The sequence below is a fragment of the Triturus cristatus genome, chromosome 7, assembly GCF_964204655.1.
Source record: "Triturus cristatus chromosome 7, aTriCri1.1, whole genome shotgun sequence".
Taxonomy (NCBI): Eukaryota; Metazoa; Chordata; class Amphibia; order Caudata; family Salamandridae; genus Triturus; species Triturus cristatus.
Window position 1 is genome coordinate 837,508,521 of NC_140590.1, and position 17,939 is coordinate 837,526,459.

Consider the following 17,939-nt stretch of genomic DNA (forward strand, 5'->3'; position numbering starts at 1 on the left):
TAAATGGATGATTTTTTTTGTAAAATTGATTGTATAACTGACTGATTAAGTGTATCCTAGTGAATATATGGAGTAGTGAGTAATGTTTAAATATGTAAATATCTGTATCAGTTTCTCACTTTATCTATAAGTGGCTGCATGGGTTGGTGAGTAGCTACATTAGTGTCTATATGGGTTATTAGTTGGTTTTTTGAGTATCAGTATGAGCGTCTGAGTGTCTGTATGGTTCGGTGGAGGGTATTACTTAGTGCATAGATGCATGAATGAGTGACTCACTGTTTGTATGTGTTGAAGACAGCATGTGTGCAGGACTGTATAGGTGGATGAGTGTGTGTATGGGTGTGTTAGTGAGTGAATGACTGTCTCAATAGAGTCTTTATGAGTAACTACATATGTTTAAAACTAGTATATGTGAGTATTGGTGTATATATGTGAGTACATGCGAGAGTGAGAGACTGGAAGAGTTCCTGTACAAATAAGTAGGTGTTTCTATAAGTGATTGTTTAAGAGAGTAAGTATGTGTAAGTTTCTGTAGAAGTAAGTGTGGTAGTGTGTGTACACCTGTACATGCAAGTAAATGGATGTCTGATACTTTGTTTGCATGTGTGACTATGTGTGTGAGTAACTCTATGGATGAGTGGCGGTGTGTAACATGATGTGTAGGTGTATGAGTACATATGATGAGTGAGTACATGTGTGAGTGACTGTATAGGGACTGTTGGTGAATGAGTGGATGTGTGTGTAGATCTTGGAATTACTGAATAGGTGTGTTGTAGCTGGTATTGGTATTTCCATTATTTTGAAAATGTTAGTTTGTATTTTTGAGTGTGTGTATCAAAGGTTATATTAGGGTGAGAGGAGGTCTGCCACTCTATCACATGGATGATGTCATCAGTGATGTCATTTGAGATGTCATCAGTAGTGTCATGAGTGATGTCACTGACCATATCATGAGCGATGTAATATGTGACGTCATCAGCAGTGCATTGCGGGCGCGCGAGTTATAGTTAGCTGAACTAACTATAACGGAGGAATTTCTATGGTTTTGAATGAGTGAAATGTCCAACTAACTATAACGCCCCTGAAACCTACGTTTTTTTCAATGAATAAATATATATACATATATATATATATTCACTGAAAAAAACATAGGTTGCAGGGACGGTATAGTTAGTTAGACATTTTACTCGTATAAAACCAACGAAGTTCGGCTGCTATAGTTAGTAGAGCTAACTATAACTCATGTCACGACCCCCTACCCTAAAACACTACCCCCAGCACAAACCCCTACACTACACAAACACCACTGCACTACCCTAAGCCCTAAAACACTACCCCCAGCATGACTCCCTACACTACCCAAACACCACTGCACTACCCTAAACCCTAAATCTACCCCCAGCACGACTCCCTACACTACCCAAACACCACTGCACAACCCTAAACCATAAAACACTACCCCCAGCACGACCCCCCTACACTACACAAACACCAATGCACTACCCTAAACCCTAAAACACTACCACCAGCATGACCCCCTACACTACTCAAACACCACTGCACTACCCTAAACCCTACAACACTACCCCAGCATGACCCCTACACTACCCATACACCACTGCACTACCCTAAACTCTAAAACACTACCCCTAGCATGACCCCCTACACTACTGCACTACCCTAAACCCTAAAAAACTACCCCAGCATGACCCCCTATACTACCCAAACACCACTGCACTACCCTAAACCCTAAAACGCTACCCCATCATGACCCTCTACACTACCCAAACACCACTGCACTACCCTAAACCCTAGGAAAAAAAACACCCCATGCCCAATCCCCCTTACCTCTCACTCCTCGTGGTTCCTCTCTGCTCGTGGTTCCTGCTTCACGTTGTCTCTGAGGGGCGGTGCACATCGTTGTGAGGAAACGGGAACAGCCTCTGTTTCCTTACAACAACGTGGATCGTCTACATGTTTTTTAGAACGCTTGGTCATTTACCATACATACCTTTACAACAAAATTTGTTGTAAAGGCATGCGTGGTAAATGCCCATGTGTTCTAAAAAATGTGTTGTAATGACTTCGCGATGTACAACTCATGCGTGGTAATCCATGCATTATAATGGTATCACGAAGTAAAAAAGTAGTTGTTAGGAGGAATGTGGGTTTTTTATTAAAAAAAGTGCATTCCCAGCTGTTGTATTGTGAAAGAGTCCGCGTGGACTGGTTTCACTTCCGGTGAGAAAGTGGAAGAGTCTGTTTGGATCTAAAGGATTTCTGTTGTTGGACGGGCCTGGCGCACCACGTCATCAGAAAACATAGCTAATGGAAAGAGTCCTCCCTGAAGTGTGGAGCAGTGCCATGAGAGGTTAATGAGTGTGCGTCTCACCACAGTATGACTGTACCACGTGACCCATGCACCGCCTCCAGGGTACGGGAGGCAGAAGCGGCATCACAGGTCCTCTTGAAGAGCGTTGTAGCACTAATTCTACATTTTGGTACTAGGGCATTTTAACTTTGTTGGTCCTGCCAGATACAAAGCGTAGATCCTGTGTTATTCAGTGCCCTCGTTACCTTTTTTGTGGGTTGTGGTGCTTGTCACTTCGCTGCCCCGCTGGTGCACACAACTGGGCACCCCACCTTGTGTGCCATCTGCAGGACCTCTGCCCTCGCATCACTGGTTTCGGTTTCTGGAGTGGCAACATAAACAGTTGCTCCCAAAGGACTAGCCTGAACACTTAGGTGAATATCTTCTGCACCAGCATTCTACGGACATTCTTTCCTAGCTCTCCCACGTCGACGAGGACATCATAATAGCACGGCTCCGCTCGCGACACCGTATGACATCATCAGAGCCATAAGAGGACCTTTTGTCGGCGTGCTGACGTCAGTTCCACACATTTTTTCTGTGCCACCGAGGCAAAGAGGGGGATCGAGACATTTTCACATGTATACATAGTATAATAAATATATATATTCACTGAAAAAAATATAGGTTTCAGGTACGTTATAGTTAGAAATTAGCATTTATAAAAACGTAGAAATTCACTGAAAAAACCATAGGTTTCAGGGGCGTTATAGTTAGTTGGATATTTCAGTCGTACAGAACCATAGACATTCCCCCGTTATAGTTAGTTCAGCTAACTATAACTCACACGCCCGCAATGCACTGCTGATGACGTCACATATTACATCACTCATGACATGGTCAGTGACATCACTCATGACATCACTGATGACATCTCAAATGACATCACTGATGACTTCATCCAGTGAATGTGTGTTTTTCTGAAAATTAAATATGTTTTTTATAAGTATATCTCAAGGTCGATGGAAGAATAAATGGGTATTTAGTGTCTAAATGGATGATTGTTTTTTGTAAAATTGATTGTATAACTGACTGATTAAGTGTGTCTTAGTGAATATATGGGTTAGTGAGTAATGTTTAAATATCTAACTATCTGTATCAGTCTCTCACTTTGTGTATAAGTGGCTGCATGGGCTGGTGAGTCTCTACATGAGTGTCTATATGGGTTATTAGTTGGTTTTTTGAGTATCAGTATGAGTGTCTGAGTGTCTGTATGGTTAGGTGGGGGTATTACTTCGTGCATAGATGCATGAATGAGTGAATCACAGTTTGTATGTGTTGAAGACAGCATGTTTGCAGGACTGTATAGGTGGATGAGTGTGTATATGGGTGTGTTAGTGAGTGAATGACTGTCTCAATAGTGTCTTTATGAGTAACTACATATGTTTTAAACTAGTATATGTGAGTATTGGTGTATATAAGTGAGTATATGTGAGAGTGAGAGATTGGAATAGTTCCTGTACAAATAAGTAGGTGTTTCTATAATTGATTGTTTAAGAGAGTATGTATGTGTAAGTTTCTGTAGAAGTAAGTGTGGTAGTGTGTGTATAACTGTATATGCAAGTAAATGGATGTTTGATACTTTGTTTGCATGTGTGACTATGTGTGTGAGTAACTCTGTGGATGAGTGGCGGTGTGTAACATGATGTATAGGTGATGAGTGAGTACATGTATGAGTGACTGTATAGGGACTGTTGGTGAATAAGTGGATGTGTGTGTAGATCTTGGAAGTACTGAATAGGTGTGTTGTAACTGGTATTGGTATGTCCATTGTTTTGAAAATGCTAGTTTGTATTTTTGAGTGTGTGTATCAAAGGTTATATTAGGGTGAGAGGAGGTCTGCCACTCTATCACAAGGATGATATCATCAGTGATGTCATCAGTGATGTCATTTGAGTTGTCATCAGGGATGTCATGAGTGATGTCACTGACCATGTCATGAGTGATGTAATATGTGATGTCATCAGCAGTGCATTGCGGGCGTGCGAGTTATAGTTAGCTGAACTAACTATAACGGGGGAATTTCTATGGTTTTGTACGAGTGAAATGTCCAACTAACTATAACGCCCCTGAAACCTATGGTTTTTTCAGTGAATAAATATATATATATATATATATATATATATCAAGTCCAATCCCACTTCAAAGAAACGGGTCCGACACATGCTCAGTGCAGAAGATGGATTTATTGCATGGTTTCCTAGTTCAAAGTCCTGTTCAAATGGTGAAACGCTGGGCAGACGCGTTTCAGCCTTGCGGCTTTCCTCAGTGCCCGCTTCACTTTGATAGTGTTCTGCCTGGGGGCTTGTATTTGAAGGCAGATAGTACTTCCCTCATTGGAGCATATTGCTCTTGACCCCGCCTCTCTCAGCCTTTGACTCCGCCACTCCTGCTGTGATCCGTCTCGGGTTTTCATGTCCCACGCTGTGATTGCAGATACAGTGATCTGCTTTTTCATACACCAGGTGGTGTCCCATTGCTGGCTGCGTGTTGCAATCATCCTCTGGCAGTCAAGGCAGGGTGCAATGATGTCATCTCCATTTTCGACCACCTTAAAGCAGCATACGGCTACTTCTTCTCTCCCCGTGTGGTCCCTTGCTCAGGTGAGTATCTGAAACCAGCTGGGGGGGCACGCGCTTGTGTCTTCCAAACACCAAACCAAAACTGATGCAAGCCGAGCGCGTGCTCCTGACCGAGAAGGCGTGTCGGTAAACGGTGCCTGCTACCGGTACAACATCAAGTCCAATCCCACTTCAAAGAAACGGGTCCGACACATGCTCAGTGGAGAAGATGGATTTATTGCATGGTTTCCTAGTTCAAAGTCCTGTTCAAATGGTGAAACGCTGGGCAGACGCGTTTCAGCCTTGCGGCTTTCCTCAGTGCCCGCTTCACTTTGATAGTGTTCTGCCTGGGGGCTTGTATTTGAAGGCAGATAGTACTTCCCTCATTGGAGCATATTGCTCTTGACCCTGCCTCTCTCAGCCTTTGACTCCGCCACTCCTGCTGTGATCCGTCTCGGGTTTTCATGTCCCACGCTGTGATTGCAGATACAGTGATCTGCTTTTTCATACACCAGGTGGTGTCCCATTGCTGGCTGCGTGTTGCAATCATCCTCTGGCAGTCAAGTCAGGGTGCAATGATGTCATCTCCATTTTCGACCACCTTAAAGCAGCATACGGCTACTTCTTCTCTCCCCGTGTGTATATATATATATATATATAGCACAGGCGATATCTAAAAAAACGCAAGTCCTACAATATTATAATATTAGTTAACCTTGTTCTTATATCATATTTAATTATAATAGGCCATATAAACTGTTGCCTATAAGTAATAAAGTATAAACAATTAAATATGTATACTAGACCATTGTGTGTTCAACCTGCTCTTGCAAAGATGTTCCCCGTCCATCATTCCCCCAATATCCGGTAAATAGCAAAACCCACGATTTAACCCTACTTGGAGCTTCAAGATCTCTGTGCGCCATATTCTTTTTGGAAGTTCAGAGAGATATGGGAAGTTTGTGACTTCCTGCCAAGAATTAGGTAGATACGATGTCAGGTTCTTTGTGGTAAGGTAGCTTAGGTACATAATTCTGGGCTCTATGGCAACCTTTCCCTTTAGTTCCTTTTTGCTATAGTTATTTAACTTCACAACACTAAAATTCTCTAAATTTAACATGAGGGCCACATCCTTTAGCCTGCGCCTTGCATCTCTTGCCCATTGTAATTCACTACTGCAGATTTAATTCACGCAGAGCAGAGATACTTTGGGGCAGATTTATAATAACTGGCGCATTCCTGCATATCAGCAGGGATGCGCCAGTTATTGTGCGCCACAGCTCCGCCACCATGGATGCGCCGCATTTACAATGCGGCGCACCATGGGGCAAAAACGGCACAGATGCGTGACGCATCTGTGCCGTAAAAATTGTGGCACATTGCTGGAGTTGCGTCGCAAGCACGACGCAGATCCAGCAATGCTTTGGGGGGACCTATCTTCACAATGCTGCGTCAATCCTTACGCCTGCTTCAAGCAGGCGCAGGGTTTTGACGCAGCATGGGCTCAAAAGTGACTGAGTGAAATCTTGTAGATTTCACTCAGCCACTTTTAGGAGGCGTTCCTGTGATGGAACGCCCCCCCTGCACAGGTACGCCTACTGCTGGCGCAGAGCTTTACAACGTGACGCATCTCCCAGATGCGTCACGTTGTAAATACCCCACAGCATGGCGCAGGATTTGCGCCGCCGCTGCGTCACAAAAGTGACGCAACGGCAGCGTAAATGAGGCGCAAGGGCCTCATAAATCTGCCCCTTTGTCTTTAGGGGATGCTAGCAATGTTTGCCAAAACCGTATAGTTATGTTAGCTGTGATATTGTTCCAGGAGGTAAAACCAAGTTCTACATCAATGGTTTGAATCATTGAGGATAAAAGCAGACTCGAGATTTTTAAACACCTGCCTTCCATGTTATTCCTATCATATCACAGGGTGAGACTTAAAACTTCTGTACCATAGAGCATTTAGGGGAGAGAGTACTGTGAGTTTATCAGCCGCAATCATCAGGATTAAAGATGAACAACCAAGTTCTCTCTTAAACTTCTTCAAATCCTCATACCTTCCAAAAAACGCATGTACAATCTCTATTTTCAAGGGAATCTAAATGAGTTTTCCACTGCAGATTATCTGAAAACATCATTCTCAGGTATTTTGTATGTGGAGGTATCTTCTACTAACATATTTCCAATGTACCATTTATATTTTTTAGTTTTCCACCCCATTATTAGTAAATTTGTTTTATCTATGTTTTTTATCAGATCATTTAATTCACAGTAAATATTAAACGCTTGTAATTTTCTTTGCAGCCCTCCCAGGTTACATCTAGGATAACTAAGTCATTAGCATATAATAAGCATGGAATATGATAACTGTCTATTTTTGTATTAAAGTCTGTACTATTTAAACAAGCAGGCAGATTGGCCTAATAAAGAGTAAACAACATAGGAGCTAAGTCATGTTCCTGACAAAGTCAGTTTAAAATTGGGATCTTCTGTAAGAGGGTCCCATTAATGCCTAACTCCGCCCTTGCCCAATTATCAAAATGCAATTCTTTTAATATAACAAGAAGACAGTTAGAAATATCCATCAATGTCAAATTTTGCCAAGGCCAGTACCTATTAACTAGGTCACAGGCAGAGTGAAAATCAACAAAACAATAGAACAGGTCACCTCTTTTTTGTAATGCTTTTTGACCCATGGCCCAAAGACTGAAACAATGATCTATTATGGAATGTTCATCCTAAATCAAACTTGTTTGATTGGGATTAACTATTATCCTCAATCCAGTCCTTCAGGTTCAGGAGGATTTGTGTAGCAAATATTTTGGCCACTGCATCAATTAAACTGATATGAATATATTTTTTTGTGTCATATGGATATTTTTTTTAAAAAATAGGTTTTAATATAGCACACTTCCAAATCTCTGGAAATGTTCCTGTCTTCAAAAAACCATTGAAGGCAACATTAAAAACATAAGCCCACCAGTCTGGATTGGATTTAACTATAAATATCGGAATATTGTCCAGGTTTGCAGCTTTAGTCAAATGTATACTTACTATTATCTTTTTTATTGCAGGTAGGGAAGTATAATATAAATGCTCATTGTCCGGGGGAACTCATTCTTCAAAATCTATCTCACTTTTAGTAATATACACCTTTAGCAAATAGTCCACCCAAGCTTACTCCTAAATATTAAGGCTCAAAACATGTTTGCTTTTGTTTCCTTCTTCCTTCACCAAATCCTAAAATGTCTTTGTGCACTTTGATGCAATTAGTGTTAGCATCCAATCCCAATTCATTTTTATAATACTCCTCCTTCTTTTCTTTAAATAATTTAGCATACACTGCGTTTTTGTTTTCTTAATAGTTTCTTCCTCTTCTGATCCACTTCTTGTCCACTTATGTTTTTTTTTGTTTCCTTAATTTGTTTTCAGATCTTGACACTGAGAGTCAAACCAGCCAGAACACGGCATCTTATTAATAGATTCTTGCGGTAACTCTAATGTACTCTTTAGGGGGAGACCACCAGGCATTCGCTCACATTGCTTATTACCAAATTATGCCAATTCACTATACCCTTGCTTACCGCCTTAAGATTTCTCAAATCGATAGACAATTGTTGGCTGAATAATAAGGCAAGTTGAGACTCATTCATATGGGTTGTCAACCTTCTTGGGTACTCAATTCCTAAAGGCAACACTTGATCCCGATTTAAGATCCCTAGTTGCATCCCTACATGTAGGGGTCAGTTGTTACTTCCCTTTACCCACATAATCTGAAAATTGTTGCAAAGATTGCAAAATCGTGCCTGGATAAGAACATAATCAAAGGGTTCTTTGAAATTCCCTGAAAGGAAAGTCTTACTAGCCGGCATATCAGCGGGAAATCTCCCATTTAGACAAATAAAACCTTAATCCGCTTAACATCGTTGCATCTTTTTTGCCACATACCGGGAAGAACAGCTTGGAAAGTTAGCCAACTGAATATTGTACTCCTGCCATATATCTGCCTGATCCTTATCCATCCAAGCTGGATTTAGACACATATTAAAATCCACAATGATCAGTACTGGAGTTTGTTTATTAATAGTACATAGATGACTGATATCTTCCCTAAACAGAGTTACATGCTTCCGGCTTGATTGCTTTTCAACCAAGTCAACATATACATTTACTATTAGCAGTTGATTATGGTTAACAATATAAGGATGTATTATTGTTGCATGTAGTTGCCATTCACATTTAGAGTCTGATTACAAGTTTTGGTGGGGGAGGAGCAGGCAGCATGCCAAAGCTAATCTCCTGCACCGCCAAAACTCACAGCTGCCCGCCTGCCAGATTACACGTATTTTTGTGGTCTGTTGGGTGGGCAGCTTGGCTATCCCGCGGCGGTGCAGTTAAAAGACTCATAGTGGGCCTTAAACTGCACCACCGCAGGAATGCTAGTGCATATTACTGCATGGGAAAGGAATGCATCATGTCATGCATTCCTTTCCATGCAGGAACTGAGGGTGCAATAAAACAGGGGGGCACAATATGTGCCCCCCGAATGCACCCTCGTGCACAGGGACAAGAGGGGACCCTGTATGGCCCCTTTTCTTCATCTTCACCAGCAGTTTCTTGGAGTGCAAGGGTGAGCCAGCTCGCTTTCTTGATGTGTCATCCTGTGGTTTTCTCGAGGGGGGGGAGTGTGTCGGGAAGTTTTTGAGATCCAGTGGTTGAGGTTGTGTGCTGCGTCGTTAGCGTCTGGAGTTGTCGGTGGTGGGGAGCTGGTTAGGGCAGAGGTGAGCTGGTCTTCGGTGACTTTGTTTCCGCTTCTACGGGGGTGGGGTTGGTGTGCTTGTGTACGGTGGGTTTCCTGAAGGATAAGTGGATGCAGTGGTGGTCTGTCCAGAGGAGTTTCATGATGTGGCTGTAGAAGATGCTGTTTCCTTTTGCAAAGACGGGTTCAAGTGTGTGTCCTGCTGTGTACATGGGGGCAGTGACAAGTTGCTTCAATCCTATGTTGGCGAGGTTCTCTAGAAGGGCAGTAGTGTTGGGGTCGTTGTGGTTGTCCAGGTGGAAGTTTAGGTCTCTGAGTAGGATGAAGTCTGTGGAGACGAGGGCGTGTAGTGCGATGAGGTCGGCGATGGTGTCAGTGAAAGGAGCACCGCCGGGCTGCCTGTAGATGAGGGTTTAGTGGAGAGTCATTTTATGGTTGGTCTGGATCTGGAAGTGGAGATGCTCCATGATGGTCGTGGTGTCATCCTGGCTGGTGGTTGTGATGTGGAGGGTGCTTTTGTGGATGATGGTAATTTCTCCTCTTTGGCGGGTGGGGCTGGGTTTCCTCTGGATCTTGTATCCATCAGGAATGGCGGTGGTGATGTCAGGTACAGAGCTGGCATTGGCCCAGGTTTCTGAGAGGAAGGCGACATCGGGCACGTGAGTGTTGAGGAGGTCTGAGATTTCAATGTGGTGCTTGTGTAGAGAGCACATGTTGAGGAGGATGCAGTTGAGTGGTTTGTGAATGGTGAGGTATTAATGACTGGGGGCCAGGGGCTGCTGCTGGGGTCCGGAGGTGGGTGGAGGTGCCGTGGCAGTGATGACAGGAGATAAGGCCTTGCATGCTGCTCGTGTTGAAAGCTGGCAGTTGTTGTTGCATCCGGGGTTGAGAGCATGGAGGGTTCTGGAGTCGTAGTGGAGGCGGGTCTGAGGACCAGGGTCTCTGGTAATAGGCGGTCAGGTCGTGGATGGGTGCAGATCGGCGTACCTTTGGGGTGGCCGCGCTGCAACTGCCATTAAGTAGGCGTCAGGGGAGGGTGTCAGCTGGGAGGCGGGAGTGGGAAGAACACAGTGGAGGGGGATGGGCCACGGGGACAGCATTGGTAGGGAGAAAATGCAGGGAGCACAAAAGAGAGATGACAGAAATAGAAAAGAGAACAGAGAGCAGAGAAAGTAAAGAGAGAAAAGAGGGCACACTGAAAAAAGCGAAGAGAGGGGGAACAGAAGACGAGCAAATTGCTCTCCAAATGGAACACCAGGGATAAGGCGCAGGCAGGTGCCTGCGTGTGGAGGAGGGCCTTGAACACCCTATAACCGAGCACAATTGGCAGCACTTAGTGGTGGAGCTGCACAGGCAGAGAGCAGTCACACTGACCAGGTTAGTGGTCTAGTCTTCCAGCCGCACAGCGGCCGCCATTAAGAAGGGGTCAGGGGTAGGGCAGTCAGCTGGGAGGCGGGATGGACACACTAGGGGGAGGGACCGCAGGGGCAGCAGCGGCGGGGAGAAAATGTGGGGAGCGTGAGAGAGAAAAGTGAGTGAAGATAGAAAAAGAAAAGAGAAAGTGGGCACAGAGAAAAAAGCCAAGAGAGGCGGACCAGCAGAAGAGCAGAGTGCCCTCCCACTGGACCACCTGGACCACCAGGGATGAGGCGCAGGCAGGAGCCTGCGGGTGGAGGAGGGCCTCAAGCACCCTGTAACTGAGCTCAGGGTGCTCAGGCGGCAGCACTTAGTGGTGGAGCTGCGTGGGGAGAGAGCAGTCACACTGACCAGGTCAGTGGTCTAGCTCTTCTTGCAGCGCAGCAGCCGACATTAAGTAGGGGTCAGGGAGGGTGGTCAGAAGGGAGGCGAGAGCTGGAAGGATAAACTGGATAGGGAAGGGGCTGTGGGGGCAGCAGTGGTGTGGATAAAACACTGGGAGTGCAAGAGAGAAAAGAGAGAGAAGAGAGAAAAAAAGAGAAAATAGAGCAGAGAGAGCCAAAAGAGAAAAGAGGGCACAGAGAAAAAAGCCAAGAGTGGTGTAACAGCAGACAAGCAGATTACTCTTCCACTAGACCACCAGGGATATGGCACAGGCAGGGGCCTGCGGATGGAGGAGGGCCTCGAAAACCCTGTAACTGAGCTCAGGGGCCTAAGGGGGCTATCAGTGTTGTAACTAAGCTGAAACAAGGAGGTATGGCCTTGTAGGCATAAACGCTAGTAAAGCAGATTTCTGCCATTCGGGTCAAGAATTTTAAATTCTGAGTCACGGCCGATGGCTCAGATGATGGTTCTCTTTCTTTACTAATTCATCAAAAGAGGTAGAATGCACACCTAATTAAACCATTATTACATTTTATGATGCTCAAAGGCTCAGTGTTGCAGAGTGCAACCCTGAAAGAATGCTCCCTCTGTGCGCGTAAAGTATAATTGCATAATGTTGGCTCCTCGTCAGGTCCCATCCCAGAATGCACTGAGAAACGTTAGTGCTCAAATAGTATGTTCAAACTGTTTATTCCGTTATTCATCCATTTTATTTCTTCCAATTTGCTCAGTAATCCTTTTTTATCCAAAGTTTCATACAAGATATTTCACCCGTAGGTTCAGCAACTACCCTTCCAGGATTTGCTTCAATACGCTTGGGGATTCACTATTCCTTACAGCACAACATTGTTAATAAAATCCAATGCATTTCGGGCAACATGCGCCCTTCTTCAGGGGTAACTACAATAGAACAAATCAAATATTTACTATCATTTTAACAGCAGCCAGTGACAAATAAAATAGAGAGCTTTCAACAACTATAAATCCCATGAAAATCATGGGTACACTTTCTTCCTCTGTCTGCCAGACACAACCATTGCGGTCCATCAAAATTGAGAGACATCATTTTAATGCCTCTTTCTTTCTCTGCTTAGCAGTCAAGATAAGTGCCTCTCAGTTTTTATAGGTTCTATTGAAGCAGAGGCAATTTCTGGTGGGAAACTAACAAAATAAAGTCATTTTTGGCCAACAAAATCAGGGGGTTTCCACCTGAATCGGGTCTAATGGCTTGTATGTACATTCACCTTTGAATCTCCGTTCTTCAGCGTGGAGTGACTGAATTCTGCTGTGTCTGCATTTGCCTTGACTAGATGATTATGGTACTTACATCTCCACCGCAAGGATCTGCAAGCCGAGTCCTTGGTTTTGTTTACCCCCTCCACTTCCCTACTTAATTTTAGGAACATCCATATATATAGTTTCCAGAACAAGGACCGCGCTCATAATCAAATTGTGCGTCACATGTGTAGTCCTCTTTCTCTCTCCATACCACCAGCACTCTCTCTCCTACACACTCGGCAGCTTGCAAAGTTTTAACTGCGGAGGTGAATAGGCGCCTACACCAGGCTGTATTAATAGGAGTTGTCAAGGCCTTTCAGATATTTTCAGGTGATTTGTATGACTACAGTGCTCTAACAAATGGATATAGCACGAATAAACGTTATTGCTACCATGCAACTCCCTGTCATGCAGAGTCAGTCAGAGCTACCATAAATTTGATTACAGGCTTGCCTGAGGAGCTCATTAAGAGACTGCAGCGTTAATACTTCTGGCTGCATCAGGGCTGCTCCCTCTTTATTCCCACTTGGGTGATTTGGCTGTGTCCTGGTGAGACCGCCTGTGGCCGAATGTCATATTGTGAGCCGTTTGACTCTATAGAATATGACCCATTTATGACCCAGATGGCCCATCAGCATACTGCTTTGACGATGAGCTGGTAAAGCCTTGGATTAGTCTGTGCAGCATTTGGTTAATAAAGCCCTGGTTGCAGAGCAACAGCCGTTTACACAGCACTTGGGACAGTCTGCCAGAGGCAGAAAAAGGCACAACCCTCAACTTCATCAGCCATGCCATCAGAGGGCACTTAGGGCCAGATGTACTAACACTATAGTCGCAAAATAGTGTTTTGCGACTCGCTATTAGGAAGGGGTGTTCCCTTCCTAATAGCGACTTACAAGCCATGTACGAATGTTTTGCGACCGCAATTGCAGTCGCAAAACACTCACAATTTACCACCCTCTTCAAGAGGGTGGTAATGCAGTCGCAAATGGGAAGGGGTCCCCAGGGGACCTCTTCTGTTATAAAGGACACTGGATCCAATTTAAGCAAAGATCCTTTAATGACATTGAGGAGCTGCAGGCAGCATGACCACAGCTTCTAGTCTTCAGCAGTAACTGACAATCTTGAAAGCAAATATTCTTAATGAACACAGGTCATTCTTAATGACATAGAACAGTTACATGACAAAGATCACATCATGTAAATTCTAATAAAGAATGAAAACACAACACGTCCCCCTTTCTTCGGAAAGGGAAGAAAAAAGATAAGAAAGAAGGAAAGAAAGAAAGAAAAATAACAAATAATATTTTTAAAAAAATAGAAAAAGAAATGTTCTTATTACTAGCAATGTAATACTTCTGACAATGTAAGCAATTTACTTATTACTGACAATGTAATCCTTCAACCACGATGGAACCATCCTCTTCCTTAACGAATGACGAGAAACATTCTCATTGAGTGTAGATGAAGAGGAAGATGGCTCTTGAGATAGCTGTAAATTGTCAGCAATGTCAACACTGGAAGGAGAGTATTTGCAAACGTTCTATTAGTGTCAGCACTACTGGAAGGATTAGCTGAGTCAAAATTAAAACCACTGTTCTCTGAAACAACTTCACCATTAACATCACCATTGGGTTCATCAAATAACAAATCATAATCAACAACCTGTTCAGAAGGAAGAGAGTTGCTTCTAGCAATTCTGTTTAAATTCCAAACTTTTCCATCACTTCCTCACACAGCATTTAGTAGCACTTCAATCACTTGAATAGGCTCAGAAAAATGGCTTTCACTTTTTGGAACCCAAGCAGGTTTTTTGATACGTACTCAGTCTCCGTTACTTAAAACAGGGGTTTTGGCACCATGTTTGGCATCATAGTACGCTTTGCTTTTATTAGGCTTAAATTCCATGCATGCCAGCACTTCACTTTTAGGCCAAGGCTGGGCATCAGAAGAAATTAACCAGGCTGGAGTGAATTTAGAACGAGGATTCTGACCTCTCATAAGTACGAAAGGAGAGAAACCTGTGGCATCATTGCACGTGACACGGTAAGCTCAAGCGTTTTTTCCTACTTGAGTTGACCAATATAGGTTACTGTTGAACGCTAACTGAATGGTGCTTTTTAGGACCCTGCTAAATCTTTCCACCATTCCATTACCGCTCTGGTTATAAAGAGAAGAGGTTTTATGGGTGATACCAAGTTTTTTAAAATAAGTTTTAGCTTTAACAGTTACAAATTGTACACCATTATCACTTAGAATGCATGAGGGAATCCCTTCAGCAACAAAGGTTTCATCTAAAAATTGTAAAACAGACTCTGTATCTGCATTGTTGGCAACTTTAACCACAGGCCATCTAGAGAACAAATCAATGAGGACAATGAGGTAGGAATGAGATTCACCCACGGGCCCCATAATGTCTACAGCAACAACTTCCCAAGGATTTTAAGGTAACAACCCTTTGGACATGGGTGGACGAAATGTTTTTAAAGACTTATCAGAAGTGGCACAAGGGATGCAGTCCCTTACAACCTTTTCAATCTGAGAGTCCATCCCTGGCCACCAAAACAGTCTTTTTATAATTGATTTAGTTCTAACGATGCCTGGGTGACCGTCGTGGCAAAGTTCAATAATGCATTTGCGAAGATTTTCAGGAGGAATAATCCTTTCACCCCTTAAAAGAGTATCTTCCATTATGGTTAACTCAAACCTGATTTCCCAGAAAGGTCTGTCAGAGGAGCTTAAAAAAAAGTTCTCATTTATTAGGCTAACCCTGAACAACATAAGAAATAACAGCTTGAAGAATACCATCCTTCTTGTTCTCATTGCCCTATTCTATTTTGTCAATGACTGCTAATCCATTATCATGGATCAGAGCTACCTGTAAATCATTCCATTCACTGTCTTAACATTTCTCCAGCATGACTGGCATTCTGGACAGAAAATCAGCGACCACATTGTTTTTGCCAGGCACGAAAAGTATTTTATAAATAAAATTGTGCATTCTCATGGAGATTCTTGCAAGTCTTGCAGATGCAGTGATTGCACCATCAGTGGATAAAATTTGCAATAATGGTTTATGGTCGCAACGAAGTGTGCAAGCCTTACTCCAAATGAAAGATTTAAAATGCTCCAATGCCCAAGCGTATGTCAAAGCCTCCCTTTCAATAATGGGGTAATTCTCCTTATAAGGGGACAGAGATCTTGAGGCGAAAGCAATGATACTTTCCTTCCCCTGTTTGTCCAATTGTGACAGCACAGCACCTAGACCGTTGTTGCTGGCATCAGTGGTAATAACACTGTCCAACAATGGGTTGAAACTGCATTGTGCAGAAGCTTTGGCAATGGCTTGTTTAATGCTCATAAAATCACTGTCACAAGCAGCTGACCAAACAAATGAACAGTTCTTTTTAACCCGTTCCATGCCCATGACGGAACCACTCTGTCATGAGCCACGGGTGCGCTGTGCTCATGACGGAGTGGTTCCGTCATGCTGCGGCCGTTGGCGGCCGCTCCGCCCACGTGGCGCTAATTCCCCGCCTGTGCGGGCGATTAGCGCAGTGGGAGGAGTCGTGACGAAACCACTCCGTCATGAGCACAGCTCACCCATGACTCATGACGGAGTGGTTCCGTCACGAGCGCGGCGGCACCGCAACTGCCCCCAAACCCCCCCAGCGCCGCGGCGGAATTCCTGCCGCGGCGAAGGGGGTTAAGCAGCTGGCGAATGTTAAATGTTTTTTCTGCAAAGTTGGGCACATACTTTGAACAGAATTCGTCCATACCTAAAAAGGAACAGACATCATCCTTACTGGTAGGTACAGGGGCTCCTGAAATGGCCAAAACAAGGGTAGGTTCTGGTCTTACACCATGCTCGTCAATGATATGACCCAAATATGTGACGCTTCTTTGTGCAAATTTGCACTTGGAATGTTCTACGGTAAGTCCTTTCTCTTCTAGAATGCTAAAAACTTTTTTTAATCTCGAAGTGTGCTCCTCCTCACTGGCATCAAAAACAAGAATATCATCTTGAAAAAAAGTGACGCCTCATTCATTCTTGAAAAGTTGAAACATTAAGCACTGAAAAACGGCGGCAGCCGAAGGTAACCTGAATGGCAGGCGCTCATATTGAAAACACCCAAAAGGGGTGATAAAAGAGGTACATTTCATGGATTCAGGGGACAGAGAGATCTGGTGGAAAGCAGAGGACAAATCTATTGTGGAGAACCATTTTGCATTATTAAGACGTGACCATTTCATTTATTTTTGGCAACGGAAATTTGTCTACCATGATTATTATTGTTTAAATGCCTCAAATACACACAGAGCCTATTCTTACCGTTGCTCCGTCTGGCCACTACAATCGGAGAACCCCAATCAGCATTTTCAATATGCTCGATGATGTTAGCTGAAACTAGTTTGTCCAATTCTCTTGAGACCTCATCCCTCACTAATATGAGGATACTACGGCATTTGTGTACTTTGGAAGGAGCATCTTGTTTGCGAATGATTTTGTGCTTATACCCCTGAAGATTTCCCAAAACTTTGTTAAAGACTTTGGGAAACTGGGCTAAAATTTGGGCACCAACAGTACTTCCTTTATCAACCACAAGAACTTGTTCACTACTGTTGGGATCAAGGATACTATGTAATTGTTTTTGGACAAACCATCCTAAAACAGGCGGACCATTTTTAGCAATGTACAATTTGCCTCTGCATTCTCTCCCTTTAAACCTGAAAGTGAACCAACGAAAACCGAGAAGATCGATGGGCTCGCCTCCGTATCCTTCAGGATGTATATCAGGCTCTAACAACTGGCTCCCTACTTTCTGCACGAAAGATGATTGCCAAAGTTCGCTATTAATAATAGTATAATGAGAACATGAATCAGAGTAAATTTTACTTTCTACACCGCCTATTTCCATCGAACACACAGGTTTGTTTTTACAAGCTTCATCGCAAATGTTGAGCACTAAATTGTCATGTACATTCATTACCAAACCACTAATCTCCCCAGTGAGCTCTTCAATTTCATCATTCACAGTGTAATCATTCTCTGTTTCATCCACATTAGATACAAATCTTACGTTATTTTTTCTTTTATTACAAACCTTGTCAAAATGGCCTTTGATACCACAATTTGTACACTTGTACTTGATGACAGGACATGTTTTACTAT